Below are 16999 nucleotides of genomic sequence, written 5' to 3' on the forward strand. Positions count from 1 at the left end.
CCTAAGTCACAAAGAGCCTTCTCTACTGTGATTTCTCCTATAATATAAGGGATCTGAAAACTCCCAGGATCCTTCAGTTTCTGGGGTAGTTTATGCTGAATGATAGCACTGCACTCTTCAGTTAGTATCACAGTCTCATTGTTCTTCCAGCTTCTCTTCTTAGTTATTAGCTCCTTCAAAAACTTGGCGTAGAGTGGCATTTGTTCTATGGCTTCAGCAAAGGGTATGTTGATTTGTAGTTTCTTGAAGATTTCCAAAAATCTCAAGAACTGGTTGTCATCTTCCCTTTTCTTCAATAGCTGGGGATATGGAGCTCTTGAGATGTTTAGTTGTGGTATCCCTTTTTCTTTCTGCGGACTTGGCATGGGAGGTTGAACTCTATCTTGCTCTTCTCCCTTTTCATTTGAGCCTTCTTCTTGTGGTTTTTGGGGACGTTCCTTCAGTTCCTTCCCACTCCTAAGTGTGATAGCTTGACACTCCTCCCTTTTGCTTGAATGGGCATCATAGCAAAGGTTGTGGTTAGGAAGCTGCTTAAACAGATAGCTGATTTGTGTCTCCAGTTTCTTGATGGCAGCACTTTGATTCTGCATGTTTGACTGCACTTCCTCTCTGAATGCTTTACTGTTTCGAATGTCTTTGCATACTCCTTCAATTAAGGTTTCGATCTTAGAGAGCTTGTCATCAATTGATGGGTGATTTGGAGCAGATGTGCTGTTTTGGTTTTGATAAGCATGTGGAGAAGTGTTGTTGTGGGGGGTGTTGAGATGTCCTCTGTGTGAATTACTGGTGAGCTGCATTGTTGTTGGAGTTGTAACGTCTCTGGTCTTGGTTTTGATCTTGCTCATTTCCCCACCCAAAGTTTGGGTGGTTTCTCCATCTAGGGTTGTACGTCTTGGAGTATGGATCATAATTTTTTCTTGGTGAATTCCCAATGTAGTTGGCTTGCTCCTGACTACCCTCTGCTTCTTCATTCACTCCTTCTTGGGTTGTTGATGAAGTGGAGATTGCTGCTACTTGGTTCATCTCCATCTTCTTGGTGAGGTCAGCCAGCTGCTGGGTAATGAGCTTGTTTTGGGCCAACGGAGCATCTACATTGTTTAGCTCCATTACTCCTCTTGTGTTCCCTCTTTCAGAAGCATAGAAGTAGTCGTTCTCTGCTACTGTTTCAATAACATCTATGGCTTCCTCAATAGTCTTCTTCTTGTTCAAAGATCCTCCGGATGAATGGTCTACGGCCTTCTTTGACTCATAAGAGAGTCCTTCATAGAAAATATGCAGCTGCACCCATTCGTTGAACATATCTGGTGGGCACCTCCTTGTTAGGTCTTTAAACCTCTCCCATGCTTCATATAGAGTCTCACCATCTTGTTGCCTGAAAGTTTGGACCTCAGCTCTCAGCCTATTGATTCGTTGAGGAGGGTAAAATCTTGCTAAGAATTTGTTCACCACTTCTTCCCGAGTTGTCAAGCTTTCCCTTGGGAAAGATTCCAGCCACTTGGCTGCTTTGTCCCTAAGTGAGAATGGAAATAGGAGCAGTCTATAGGCGTCAGGATGAACACCATTAGACTTCACTGTGTCACATATTCTCAGGAAGGTTGTTAAATGTTGATTAGGGTCTTCTTGAACACCTCCTCCAAACGAACAGTTGTTCTGAACAAGGGTGATGAGCTGTGGTTTAAGTTCAAAGTTGTTGGCATGGATTGTTGGCTTTTGGATGTTACCTCCACAATTGCCTGGGTTTGGATTGATGTAAGAGCCTAAAACTCTTCTATCCTCCCCAGCGTGATTTGCTCTACCTCCTCCCCCATGGTTGTGATCCTCTTCTTCATGATGGTTTTCCATGTTGTCTTCCATGTTTGGTTCAAAGAATTCCTCTTCTTCCTCAGCACCAACCACTTTCTTTCCTCTTGCCTCCCTCCTTAATCTAAGGAAGGCCCTCTCAGGTTCAGAATCGAAGGAAGTTGAAGCCCCGCTTCTTCTCCCTGTCATACAACCATCAAGTGCAAGCAAGAAAAGATAGGTGTAGAAAGTATTTGTGTCAGAATTACTATTAGTTGTGGGTGATGCAATATATCAAACAATTAGTGGGTTAGCAAACAGAATTGAAAATAACAAAGAAAAACAAAAGAGTAGAGGGGAAAGGGAAGAAGTTTAACTAAAACAGAAAGTAAATCACTCAAACAGAAAATGAAATTCACAAAATAAAAATGCTCAATCTAGTGATCTTCCAATTTAATCATTGTTGATGCACAATCAATCCCCGGCAACAGCGCCATAAACTTGATGCACGGAAAACTTGTCTCACAACAAATCTCCCTTCGGCAAGTGTACCGAATTTGTCGTCAAGTAAAAACTCACAATAGAGTGAGGTCGAATCCCACAGGGATTGATTGATCAAGCAACTTTAATTAGAAGAATGTTCTAGTTGAGCGAATCCAGGATTTGGGTTGAGAGTTCCAGAAAATAAAATGGCGGGAATGTAAATAACAGAAAAGTAAATGCTAGAATTAAAGGACTGGAAGTAAATGACTGAAAATAAATTGCAGAATTGTAAATGGGAATGGGGGATTTGCTCATAAAAGTAAATGGCAGAAGTTAAAGAGAATGGGTAAGATCAGAGATGGGGAGTCCATTGGGCTTAGGAGATGTTGCAATTCTCCGGATCAAGTTCATTTTCATCTCTTCCTCAATCAATGCACTCATTGATCTCCTTGGTAATCTTAAGTGATTGAATTACAATGTCTTGCAATTTAATCTCTCAAATCTTGATCAATAGCCAATTTCTTGGTCAATTGCTCATGAGAAGAGATGAAGTATGGTCACTGATTATACCACATGCATTTCCCAAATCAAGTATTGAGAGGGTTATAGTCACATACCCATCCAAACCCAATTTGGTCCAGCATGAGAAAGCATTTCTAGCTTGATCTCTTCATTCCTCTTTCAAGGTTCAAAAGAGATCCAAGTTTGAATAGCTTCTTTTCCAAGATAACTGCTCAATTGGATGAAGATCGAAAGCTTTCAAGTAAAATCAAGAGAAAAGATAGAAGAAGAATAATGAAAATTAGTATTGATCAATCAAATTACAACAGAGCTCCCTAACCCAATGAAAGGGGTTTAGTTGTTCATAGCTCTAGAAAAATGAAAACAAAGATGGAGAATACATCATAGAACTAGAAATTGTAGAGAAAGTAAAATACAGAGAGTAATTCTCTTTTTCCAATCTTCCAGAACTCCCTTCACAATTCAAAGCTACTCCTATATATACTACTTCTCTCAGCTTCTAGTTGGCTCTTCAAGTCTTGGGCCTTTGGATCTTGAGTTTGAAGCGGTTCTCTTCTTCATTTAGGCTTGGCTTTACTTGCAGAGAGAAAATGTGAAGTGGGCAGAGACTTTAGCTTAGGACGTTAGGGGTGTTAATGTTTAGTGAAAATATAAGTTCGAGAACGTTAGTGACAATCAACTTTCTCACTAACGTTACTAAGTAAAAGCCACGTTAACTTAAACGTTAGTGGCATAAACGTTGCCACTAACGTTGCCTCTAAGTCCTTCGCACACGTTATTGAGACTTAACATTTCCAATAACTTTGAAAAGCCCCCTTTGTTCCCACGTTAGAGCCCACGTTAACTTAGTTAACGTGGCTCTTTAACGTGGGCTTGCCATCCTTCGAGAACGTTAGTGACACTCAACATTGTCACTAACGTTCCAAGGTGCCCCTATGCCTCACATTAGAGTCCACGTTAACTAGGTTAACGTGGCTTCTAACGTGGCCATGCTTATCCATCCCCAACGTTAGTGACAATGTTGAGTGTCACTAACGTTGGCCATTCTTTCACTCATCAATGTTAGCTTCCACGTTAACTAGGTTAACGTGGAAGTTAACGTGGCTCCTTGGGGGGTTGTGTGGTTGCTTCCAACGTTAGTGACAATGTTGGGTGTCACTAACGTTGTCAACCATGCTTGCTTCTTACGTTAGCTCCCACGTTAACTAAGTTAACGTGGGAGTTAACGTGGTATATTTCTCCTTAGGCCAACGTTAGTGACAATGTTGAATGTCACTAACATTGGCGCTTCTCCCCCTTTCTAACGTTAGAGGCCACGTTAACTAAGTTAACGTGGACTCTAACGTGGCCACTTATGAGCATTTGCCAACGTTAGTGACAATGTTAAGTGTCACTAACGTTGGCTCAACTTCCCTTCTCCACGTTAGAGTTCACGTTAACTTAGTTAACGTGACTCTTAACGTGGTCAATGATGGCTTTGAGAGCGTTATTGGCAATCACTTTTCTCATTAACTTTGCAAGTTTCCTCCCATTCCTTGCTTCCTTCGGTCCTGAAATCAAGCAATAGACTGCATCAAAGTTCTAGTCCAAGTCATGGGTAATGCAACATACAATTTGTCACTAAACTCATGCAAAATCCTCATGAAATAATGTAAAATGCACAATTTATGCTTGAATTAAGGTGTAAGTGAATATCTACCCAAAACTAGCTTATTTCCTAAGGAAATGCATGAAACTAACCTAAAAAATGTAAAGAAATGGTCAGTGAAACTGGCCAAGATGCCCTGGCATCAGTATTCACCCTAATGGCCGGATCAGTAAGGAGCTCCCATCTTCTCTTTTCTACCTTCTTTGTGATTTCGGGACACTCATTTTTCCTAACTTGAAATCCCAGCTCATAAATAATTTTCTTATCCACCATCCATCCGTATTGCAATGCATGGTGCAAGCTTCTAAATCTCTTTTCATCATACGGGTGTTGCTCCATAGGTTCCTTTCCCTTTTTTCTTTTAGAGCTCGAAGATGCCATGAATGAGGGGTAATGCGTGAAGTTAGCAAGGGTGTGGAGACTTTTGGTTGTTTAGGGTTGAGTGTAATGAAGGGAGTGAAGGGGAACCCGAAATGGAGAGGTGTGAAGAGTGGGTACGGAACAAGGATCACTTATATAGAGAGGTTGTGAGTAAATGGAGGGTGTGGATTGATAGAGTGGTTGTTTGATGGACGGTTGGGGTTGTGCATGGAGAAAGGACAAGGATCATCACTTTATGATGGAGATTGCTCGGTCTTCAAGGGTCCCATTTTTTTTTCAATGTTGCATGGCAACATTTTCCAATGACTTCCCTTTTTAGAACAAGTGTATAGTCCTTCCTTTTGTGGTGTCCGAACCTTCTTCATTTAATTGTCCAATCTATCCCCTTCAATGCTCCTTTCCTTTTCCTAAAAAGATAAAAGAAGAAACGGAAGAATTAATCATCATAAAAAAAACAATTTAAACTTTTCGGCTAGAATAATAAAAAGAAGAAAAGATTTTGTTTATTCATGAACTCCAACTAACTAACTAACCGTGTATCCTTATATGCACATTGGTGGCACCATGGGGTGACACCAAACTTAGTTTGGGGCACTGTGATGAAAAGTTCTGTTCAAAGCTCCAAGACTAGCATGCTCTCAGTTGCATTCATGCTTTCTTAGCACGCTTTGAACACCAAACTTGTTCTTCACTATATACTGCAATATAAGGACTTCACCAAGTGTTTGTCAAGTTTGGGTTGGAATTCATGAATATTGACTTATTCACTAGTAAAAGCTCATAAAACATGGGCTGCCTCCCATGAAGCGCTTCTTTAGCGTCACTAGCTTGACGTTTCTCCTTCATCAGGGAGGTTGATAATGCTTCAAGTCCTCCCCTCTTGCCTTGGACTTATATCCATTGGTTGTATCAATGATCTCTACATGTTCCAAGGAGAGAACTCTGTTGATAGTGAAGACCTTAGGTAACTGAGATGGTACAGTGGGGAGATTAGGGGGGATATCTGGGAAGTAAGCTGAGATCACTTTATCTCCTGGAGAGAAGTCTTCCGTAGGGATCTTCTTATTCCTCCACCCCCTTGGTACCTTCTTCTTTGTCCCTTTTGATGCTGCCTTGCTCTTGGCGACTTCTTCTAAGGGAATTTTGTTGTTGTCTTCATATGCCTCTGGTGGTTTAGGTTCCTCCAGCTTCTCCTTGAGCTGTGACAATTACTGTTTGCCTTGTTCATCATTCAGTGGGGTTCTCAGATGTGTTGGTTATGCTTCAGTGCTTGTTTCCTCTGTCAGCATCTCATTATGATCATTGCTTGGTTCTTTGTTTTCTTGGTCTGCTTCTTGTGAGAGTTTGAAGACGTTAAAGCTGAGTCGTTCATCATGGATCCTCAATATTAGCTCCCCTCGCTCCACATCTATGAGTGCTCTGGCTGTAGCTAGGAATGGTCTTCCCAATATGATTGGGTGAGTGTGACTCTCTTCCATGTCCAAGATGACAAAGTCTGTGGGAAGAAAGTATTTAACGTTGGCTCATCATCCTTCTCCCCACGTTAACTTCCACGTTAACTAAGTTAACGTGGGAGTTAACGTGGCTCATTGTGGCTTGTGTTGGCTCCTTCCAACATTAGTGACAATGTTTAGTGTCACTAACGTTGTCGACAACCTCTCTTCTTCATGTTTACTTCCACATTAACTAGGTTAACGTGGGAGTTAACGTGGCTTCTTGGGGATAGTGTGTGTTCATCCCAACGTTAGTGACAATGTTTGGTGTCACTAACATTGTCGACCACCTAGTTTCTTCACGTTAGCTTCCACGTTAACTAGGTTAACGTGGGAGTTAACGTGGCTTCTTGTGACTTGGCCAACGTTAGTGAGAAAGTTGAATGACACTTAACGTTGGCTTCCCCTTTTCTTCTTAACGTTAGAGGCCACGTTAACTAAGTTAACGTGGCAACTAACGTGGCCACTTATGAGCTTGGTCCAACGTTAGTGATAATGTTAAGTGTCACTAACGTTGGCTCTATTCCTTTTCTTCCACGTTAGAGTTCACGTTAGCTTAGTTAACGTGCCTCTTAACGTGGGTAATGATGGCTTCTAGAGCATTATTGGCAATGACTTTTCTCATTAACTTTGCAAATTACTCCCATTCCATGTTAGTGTCAACGTTAGTGTAACTAACGTTGCCACTAATATGGTTCTTCTTTGCTTCCTTTTTCCTGAAATCAAGCAATAAAGTGTTGTAACAAGATAAACCGTCAGTTGTCCAAACTCGAACAATCCCCGGTAATGGTGCCAAAAATTTGGTGCACGAAATCACAATCACACTGTTGTAATTCCGCACAACTAATCAGCAAGTGCACTGGATCGTCCAAGTAATACCTTACGTGAGTAAGGGTCGATCCCATAGAGAGTGTCGGCTTGAAGCAAGCTATGATTATCTTGTAACTCTTAGTCAGGATATCAATAATTCTCAGATTTAATTGTAAAAAGTAAAAGAACATGAAATAAATACTTGTTATGCAGTAATGAAGAATATGTTGAGGTTTTGGAGATGCTTTGTCTTCTGAATCTCTACTTTCCTATTGTCTTCTTCTTCATCCACGCAAGGCCCCTTCCATGGCAAGCTCTATGTTGGGCATCACCGTTGTCAATGGCTACTTCCCGTCCTCTCAGTGAAAATGTTCCAAATGCGCTGTCACCACACGGCTAATCATCTGTCGGTTCTCGATCATGTCGGAATAGGATCCATGACAAAGTATTTTGCATCATTCATGAGCTTTAATAGGATGCTCTGCCATGGTTGTGAATCTCTTCTTCATGGTGATTTTCCATGTTTTCTTCCATGTTTGGTTCAAAGTATTCCTCAAACTGTTCCTCTTCTTCTTCAGTACCAACTACTCGTTTTCCTTTTGCCTCCCTCCTTAGTCTAAGGAAGGTTCTCTCTGGTTCAGAATCAAAAGAAGTTGAAGCCCCGCTTCTTCTCCCTGTCATACAACCAACAAGTACAAGCAGAGAATATAGGTGCAGACAGTATTTGTGTCAGAATTGATGTTAGTTGTGGGTGATGCAATATATCAAACAGTTAGTGGGTTAGCAAACAGAATTGAAAATAACAAAGAAAAACAAAAGAGTATAGGGAGAAGGGAAGAAGTTTAACTAAAACAAAAAGTAAATCAATCAAACAGAAAATGAAATACACAAAATAAAATGCTCAATCTAGTGATCTTCTAATTTAATCATTGTTGATGCACAATCAATCCCCGGCAACGGCGCCATAAACTTGATGCGTGGAAAACTTGTCTCTCAACAAATCTCCCTTCGGCAAGTGTACCGAAGTTGTCGTCAAGTAAAAACTCACAATAGAGTGAGGTCGAATCCCACAGGGATTGATTGATCAAGCAACTTTAATTAGAAGAATGTTCTAGTTGAGCGAATCCAGAATTTGGGTTGAGAGTTGCAAAAAATAAAATGGCGGGAATGTAAATAACAGAAAAGTAAATGCTAGAATTAAAGGACTAGAAGTAAATAACTGAAAATAAATTGCAGAATTGTAAATGGGAATGGGGGATTTGCTCATAAAAGTAAATGACAGAAATTAAAGAGAATGGGTAAGATTAGAGATGGGGAGTTCATTGGGCTTAGGAGATGTTGCAATTCTCCAGATCAAGTTCATTTTCATCTCTTCCTCAATCAATGCACTCATTGATCTCCTTGGCAATCTTAAGTGATTGAATTGCAATTCCTTGCAATTCAATCTCTCAAATCTTGATCAATAGCCAATTCCTTGGTCAATTGCTCATGAGAAGAGATGAAGTATGGTCACTGATTATACCACATGCATTTCCCAAACCAAGTATTGAGAGGGTTACAGTCACATACACATCCAAACCCAATTTGGTCCAGCATGAGAAAGCATTTCTAGCTTGATCTCTTCATTCCTCTTCCAAGGTTCAAAAGAGATCCAAGTTTGAATAGCTTCTCATCCAAGATAACTACTCAATTGGATGAAGATCGAAAGCTTTCAAGTAAAATCAAGAGGAAAGATAGAAGAAGAACAATGAAAATTAGTATTGATCCATCAAATTACATCAGAGCTCCCTAACCCAATGAAAGGGGTTTAGTTGTTCATAGCTCTTGAAAATGAAAATAAAGATGGAGAATACATCATGAAACTAGAAATTGCAAAGAAAGTAAAATACAGAGAGTAATTCCTCAGCCTCCAGAACTATTTTACAATTCAAAGCTACTCCTATATATACTACTCTTCTCAGCTTCTAGTTCACTCTTCAAGTCTTGGGCCTTTGGATCTTGAGTTTGAAGCAGTTCCTTTCTTTATTTGGGCTTGGCTTTACTTGCAGAGAGAAAGTACGGAGTGGGCAGAGACTTAAGCTCAGGGCGTAAGGAGTGTTAATCATTTAATGAAAGTCCAAGTTCGGGAATGTTAGTGACACTTAACATTGTCACTAACGTTCCAATGCACCCCTTTGCCTCACGTTAAAACCCACGTTAACTAGGTTAACGTGGCTTTTAACGTTGCCTTGTAAACCTTCGAGAACGTTAGTGACACTCAACATTCTCACTAACGTTCCAGTGTGCCCCTTCTTGCTTCACGTTAAAGCTCACGTTAACTGGGTTAACGTGGCTTCTAACGTGGCCTTTGCCATCCTTCGAGAACGTTAGTGACATTCAACATTGTCACTAACGTTCCAATGTGCCCCTAGGTCTCACGTTAGAGTCCACGTTAACTAGGTTAACGTGGCTTCTAACGTGGCTATCTTCTAGCCATCCCAACGTTAGTGACAATGTTGAGTGTCACTAACGTTGGCTCATCCTTCATTTCTCATCGTTAGCTTCCATGTTAACCAAGTTAACGTGGAAGTTAACGTGACTCTTGGGGGTTGTGTGGTTGCTTCAACGTTAGTAACAATGTTGAGTGTCACTAACGTTGTCGACAACTCTCCATTCTCCACGTTAGTTCCCACGTTAGCCAAGTTAACGTGGGAGTTAACGTGGTACTTAGCACCATAGGCCAACGTTAGTGACAATGTTGAGTGTCACTAACGTTGGCTTCTCTCCCTCCCCCTTAACGTTAGAGGCCACGTTAACTAGGTTAACGTGGCTTCTAACGTGGCCACTTATGAGTAAGTGCCAACGTTAGTGACAATGTTGAGTGTCACTAACGTTGGCTCAACTTCTTTTCTCCACGTTAGAGTTTACGTTAACTTGGTTAACGTGACTCTCTAACGTGGGCATTGATGGCTTTTTGAGGGTGTTATTGGCAATCACTTTTCTCATTAATCTTTGCAAGTTACCTCTCCTTTTCTTGCTTCTTTTTGGTCCTGAAACCAAGCAACAAAGTGCATCAAAGCTCTAGTCCAAGTCATGAGTAATGCAACATAATATTTGTCACTAAACTTATGCAAAATCCTCATGAAATCATGTAAAATGCACAATGTATGCTTGAGTCAAGGCATAAGTGAATATTTACCCAAAACTAGCTTATTTCCTAAAGAAATGCATGAAACTAACCTAAAAACAGTAAAGAGAAGGTCAGTGAAACTGGCCAAAATGCCCTGGCATCAGTAAAATGGCAAGAAAAGTAATTGTAAGAACTAAAAATAAAATGAACATTGGGATCAAGAGATATTACAATCCTCCGGATCAAGTTCATTCTCATCTCTTCCTCAATCAATGCATTCATTGATCTCCTTGGCAATCTTAAGTGATCGAATTACAATTCCTTGTAATTCGATCTCTCAAATCTTGATCAATTGACCAAGGAAGAGATGAAGTATGGTCACTGATTATACCACATGTATTCCCCAAAGCAAGTGTTGAGAGGATTATAGTCACATATCCATCCAAACCCAATTTGGTCCAGCATGAGAAAGCATTTCTAGCATGATCTCTTCATTCCTCTTTCAAGGTTCAGAAGAGATCCAAGTATGAATAGTTTCTTTTCCAAGATAACTACCCAATTGGATGAAGATCGAAAGCTCTCTAGTAAAATCAAGAGGAAAGAAAGAAGAAGAAGAATAAGAACTACACTTAATCCATTGAATCACAATAGAGCTCTCTAACCCAATGTAAAGAGTTAGTTGATCATTGCTCTACAAAAATAGAAAAGAAAGAAAGTGCAGAAGAGTAAAGATGAAGATTCAAACTGAAATTGAAAATTTAACATTCATAAATGAAAATTACAACTAAAAGAAAGAGAAGGAAAAGTGTGTGAGGGGAGGGAGTCCGAAGACCCCCCTTCAATCCCCCATTCCAGAATCTCAGTCCCCCTTTTTCAAGATCTTTTCAATGTAAAGACTAAGGCCTTTATATAGGCTCTCCTAAATTATAAAATGAAATTAAAAGTAAATTACTATTAAATGAAAATTCCTATTCTAGATGCTTCTTGTGGTCTTGATTGGTTGACAATTGTGGGCTTGCTTGCTTGAGCTTTGAAGTGGACTTGAGAGAGAAGTGAGTCAATTTGAGGTCCAGGTGCTAAAGTTAGTGCTAAAGTTAGCCAAACTAACGCTACAAGTGTGGCGTTAGTGCTAAAGTTATTGTGGCTAACGTTGCACTTGCTGCCCAGTTGGTGTTTTTGGGGCTTAAAAGATGCCTCTTGTTTATGCTCCAATTTCATGCCCACTATAGAATATTATATATCGTTGGAAAGCTCTGAATGTCAGCTTTCTAACGCAACTAGAATCAACTCAATTGGACCTCTGTAGCTCAAGTTATGCTCCTTTGAAGTGGACATGGTCACTGGCGTAGTTGCTAGCGTTAATGAAAAACTTGAGTGCCAATAACGCTAGCGATCAGGGCTTCATTATTGCCAGTTTCTGAAGCTCAAGCTTAGTGTCCACCCCATACTATTATATATTGTTAAAAATCCCTGGATGTCTACTTTCCAATGCCTTTGGAAGCGCATCATTTGGAGCGCTACAACTCGTGTTACACTTCTTGGAATGTGAAGAGGTCAGCTGGCCTTACTACAGGTTGATACCATGTTCATCTTTGCACTTTCGGGGCAGGTTTTTTCCCTCAAATTTAGTGTCAACCATATAGTGCCATATATGCTTGGAAAGCTCTGCAATCCTACATTCCAATGCCAGTGGAATCACCTCATTTGGAGCTTTGTGGCTCAAGTTATGCGTGTTTGAAGAAGGCATGGTCAGGCTGCCAGGTGGGACTTTTGCCCACATTAACTACCATGTTAACTATGTTAACGTGGGAGTTAACGTGGCTCATAGTGGCTTGTGTGGGCTCATTCCAATGTTAGTGACAATGTTGGGTGTCACTAACGTTGGCGATCACCTCCCTTCTTCATGTTAGCTTCCACGTTAACTAGGTTAACGTGGGAGTTAACGTGGCTTATTGGGGCTTGTGTGGGTTCCTTCCAACGTTAGTGACAATGTTTGGTGTCACTAACGTTGTCGACCACCTTGTTTCTTCACGTTAGCTTCCTAGTCTTATTGTGACTTGGCCAACATTAGTGATAAAGTTGAATGTTACTAACGTTGGCTTCCCCTTTACTTCTTAATGTTAGAGGCCACGTTAACTAAGTTAACGTGGCAACTAACGTGGCCACTTATGAGCGTGGTCCAATGTTAGTGATAATGTTAAGTGTCACTAACGTTGGCTCCATTTCCTTTCTTCAAAGTTAATGCCACTAACTTTTCTCACTAACGTTGGGGATTTCCTTCCTTCCACGTTAGTGCCCATGTAACGACCCAATTTTCAATATTCTAGATCATACCAGAAACTGAGCGCTACCAATTTGTCTTCCTAATTATTATCTATTATTTATCATATGAGCCTGATTCATTGTTAAAAACGTAGTTAATTTGCGGGGTATTTTTTTTTTGCAAACATTTGGATTAATAGACGGAATCATTCATAATCAATTCAGAACTGATAACAGATAAAACAGTTATAAACAACCACACATAAATACATCACAAGTAGTTAATAACGTTCCGTGATCCAGCTTTTATTTAAGTATAAGCTTTTAGTTAGAACACCCCTAGATATAACTAGATAATAACTATATACATATATATACATACAACATCCCAGTCCCTGACCTATTCAAGAAGTCCCTAAGCTGGCGCCCAGGCTAGCCTAGACTCTATACTCACCTAGTCCCTCTAAACAACTAAGGCGAGGGAAAGTATGTTTTAAGCCATCAAAACTTGAGTCGGGTCGAATGTCATCAAAAGGTGGAACATCATATACTACTCCTCTGCACGATCAGTCATTGCCATATGACGTCTCTCTGGTACCTCATCAAGCAGCTACATAACAGGAGTCTCGTACACAGGATTTAAGTTAAAGTTTGCATACAAACGGGGTGTAAACGTTGGCTGGCCTCACAATATATACATATAAACAGGTAACGGAGTTCACTCTAGATTCAGAAGACTACCTAGAGCGGAATCCTTTTTTTTTTGCGTACGATCGTCAGTGAATTACGGAAGGGAACTCTTGCTTCCATCTGAAGGGGGAAGGGAGAGAGAAGGGGTAAGAACTGGGGAGTTCTTAGTAGGGTCGGGGTTATTAGTTAAGTTCATTAATTCCGTGTTGTTTAGCAAATAAATAGCAAAACACCGAGAAGTAGTGAACAGAAGATATAGATAAATAGAGAAAATAGAAAAAACAGAAAGCAGAACGCAAACAAAAGAATACAAGAAAATAAAACATAAATACAGAGAATAGAATACAAACAAACAGAGCATACATTCATTCAATAATCATAACAGAGGAAATGCACAACCAAGTATGATGCATGTCTGTCCTATGCAGGCCATGAGCTCACGTGTCGGTTTACACCCTGCAGCCCGACATTACCTAAGAACCTGTCTTAGATATGGTTTCCCTTTGTGTCCTTAGTGCATATGTTTCGGTGGTAAGAATACCACTCCTTCGTGACTACCGGAAGTCAGCGCAAAGCTTGACCCCATAATATACGCACAAGGGAAAACAGTGATCCTCAGTTCGTGGGCGTCCCCGAGATCAATTCACAAACAAAACAATGATCCTCAGTTCGTGGGTTTCCCCGAGATCAACATACAACAACAAACACGATCCTCAGTTCGTGGGCTGTACCCGAGATCAATACTCAACAATACAGTAATCTTCAGTTCGTGGGTTATACCCGAGATCAATACTCAATAGCTCGTGGGTTATTCCCGTAATCAATGATTATCAGTTCGTGGATTTTTCCCGCATATAAAATAGTTAACAGTTTGTAGGTTTTCCCCGAGATCAATGATCATTCAGTTCGTGGGTACTTCCCGTATTTAACCAATTATCCGTCCGTGGGTTTTACTACTCTTTTCTCTTTGTCTGTTTACTCTGCTCTGATTACTCTTTTCTCTGTATCTGTTTCCTCTGCTCACATTACTCTTTTCTCTATATCCCTCTTACTCTTTTTTTTATCTCTTTGCTTTACTCTGGTTACTCTGTTCTTTGTGTTACTTTATTCTGCCCTGATTTCTCTGTTTAACGTTTGTTTTTAAGGCTTATGTAAATTTCGGAATGAATAGTTAGCCTGTCCCAACTATAGGTTCATTAAGTCTATACTGAAATAGTTTAAATTTTCATATAATACCTAAACCTAGTCGCAACTCAAGGACTCACTATATTGCCTTAGTTCGTTCACTAATCTCTGTCTGTTTTTCTGTTATTAAAACTTTACAGACTTTTCTTTGGTTTTTATCTTTTCTTTAACCTCTTATCTTTCCTTTATCTTTGCCTCACTAACATGTTATTACCACTCCCTAAGTGTTTTATGAAGGTAATTATGAGATTCTACGCTTAAAGTTGTCTTTCTAAAGCTTTTACAAAAAACTGCTTTTTCCGCATTATTTTATTATTTTTATTAAAATATTATTTTTAATTAAATATTATTATTTAATATTTTATTATTTTTTATTATTTTATCATTAAATTTTCGAAAATTAACTTACTTTTACTGTTAACCTTTAAAATTCACTTTTTACCACCCGTAACTTTTAATATTTCTACTTTTACCACCCTAACTTTCAGAAATTACCAAACAACCCCTAAAACACCAAAAATTTTACTTCCTTGCCCTTTTTAAGATCGAAGGCCTGTTCTTCATTGTTCTTCATCACACTCAAAGTGTTCTTCATGTTCTTCATAAATTCTTCAGATTTTTTCTCTGTTTTTACCCATTTTTCAGTCTTTTCAGCAACCGATTTTTACCATAATTCAAAATAAAATTGCAGCCACTAAAACCCCATCTTTTCTACATGATTTCAACATAAACTGAACCTCAATTTAAGCTTAAGATTTCGTTTTTCCAGCTGCCTAAGAACATGAACTTTAAAGCTTGAATTTCATCAAATTTCATCGAAATTTCACCAAATTTTCACCAAGAATCAGTCATATATGCAACCAATTTTTAGCACAGCCAAATAATACAACATTCACACAACTCAAACACAAATAATCAAGATTAATTTCGTGACACCCTACCTGGTTTTGCTGCTCCTAATTCGATTAAACTTTCAGGTGGTCCTTAAGCACTTTTTCCTCCTAAATCACATAAGGAAAACACATATTTAAGCATGTTTCCTTGAAACTGAATCAAAAGAGAGATGGTGCAGCCAACTCACCTTGATTCCAGCTTTGATAAGTCATATGATTATGTAGAGAAAGAAGAGAGGATCATTTTGGTCGGATTGGAATTTTGATTTGAGTTTTAATTCAGCAGAAATCAAGCTTTGAAGATTTGGAACTAGGAACTTTTCTCTCTTTTTCTCTCTTGAGAATTTCGGCCACAAGGTTAGAATGAACCAGCCTTGGGGGTTTTGGGGGGTGTAGGGTGAGTTGTGATTGGTTGGCTTGGAGGTGGATTAAAATAATATTAAAATATCTCAGGTGTATAACTACTAAAACTAGATGTATCGGAACACTTGTAAAAACATCTCTAAAAATTATTTTATGAGCTACTAGCATAAATAACACTAGTAACATATTTATTATGAGAATAGAACATGTATAATGAGGCCTTACCATTGCTAAAGTCATCAGAGAGTGATGGTGCTAAGCTGCACCAGTAAATTGCGAACCCGGTTAAACCAGTTTTCTGTTTTTAACTAAAACAGACCAGGTAACCTTATAATATCATTCAAGCATTTTCTAATACTAATATAATGATAATATTATACTATTATCTCTCTCCTCTCATAAATCGAGTCCGGTTTGTCAAACTGAGACTATTTACGAAAAACCGAATCAAAACCCCTAACCGATACGGTTCAAAAACTAGGTTCTTCGTGACCGCGTTATCGAGCTTGTCTCAACTAAGGTCCTGAGTTAAAGATAATATAATGACAATGAGGATTGAGATACTTGATGATACAGAAGAGGTATTCCCTTTACTGATCTTTCGGAGAAAACCGTGTATTCAGAAATGATCTCGCGTACTCGAAAATTAGGGTTGTTACAGCCCATGTTAGTGTAACTAACGTAGCCACTAACGTGGCTTCTTCTCTTCTTCTTTTGGCCTGAAATCAATCAAACAAAGTGCATCAAAGTCTTGCTCTTAATCATGGGATCATGCATCATCCAATTTATCATATAATTCATGCAAAATTCTCATGAAATCATGTAAAGTGCACAATGTATGCTTGAATCAAGATGTAAGTGAATATCTATCCAAAACTAGCTTATTTTCCAAGAAAATGCATGAAACTACCTTAAAAACAATAAAGAAAAGGTCAGTGAAACTGGCCAAAATGCCCTGGCCAGTAATAACTCACTATAGAGTGAGGTCGAATCCCACAGAGATTAACGGATTAAGCAATCAATGGTTAATTGATTATCCTAGTTAGACGAATCAAATTGGAGTGATAAGCAACAAGAAAATGTAAATTGGCAGAAAAGTAAAGAAAGCAATAAGGTGCAAAAAAGTAAAATGGAAAGAAAAGTAATTGTAAGAACTAAAAATAAAATGAACATTGGGATCAAGAGATATTACAATCCTCCGGATCAAGTTCATTATCATCTCTTCCTCAATCAATGCATTCATTGATCTCCTTGGCAATCTTAGGTGATCGAATTACAATTCCTTGTAATTCGATCTCTCAAATCTTGATCAATAGCCAATTTCTTGGTCAATTGCTCATGAGAAGAGATGAAGTATGGTCACTGATTATACCACATGCAT

The 16999-nt window shown here is 39.2% G+C and overlaps 1 non-coding gene across 1 annotated transcript; it reads left to right on the forward strand.

The window, feature by feature from the left end:
• Window positions 1-1294: 1294 nt before the first annotated feature.
• On the forward strand, window positions 1295-1401 carry LOC148577802 (small nucleolar RNA R71). Its single transcript, XR_015903978.1, has one exon. It is a non-coding gene; the product is annotated as a small nucleolar RNA R71 (small nucleolar RNA).
• The last annotated feature ends 15598 nt before the right edge of the window (window positions 1402-16999 follow it).

This window comes from Arachis ipaensis, chromosome B1, assembly GCF_059453495.1.
Source record: "Arachis ipaensis isolate K30076 ecotype BB chromosome B1, ASM5945349v1, whole genome shotgun sequence".
NCBI classification, from domain to species: Eukaryota; Viridiplantae; Streptophyta; class Magnoliopsida; order Fabales; family Fabaceae; genus Arachis; species Arachis ipaensis.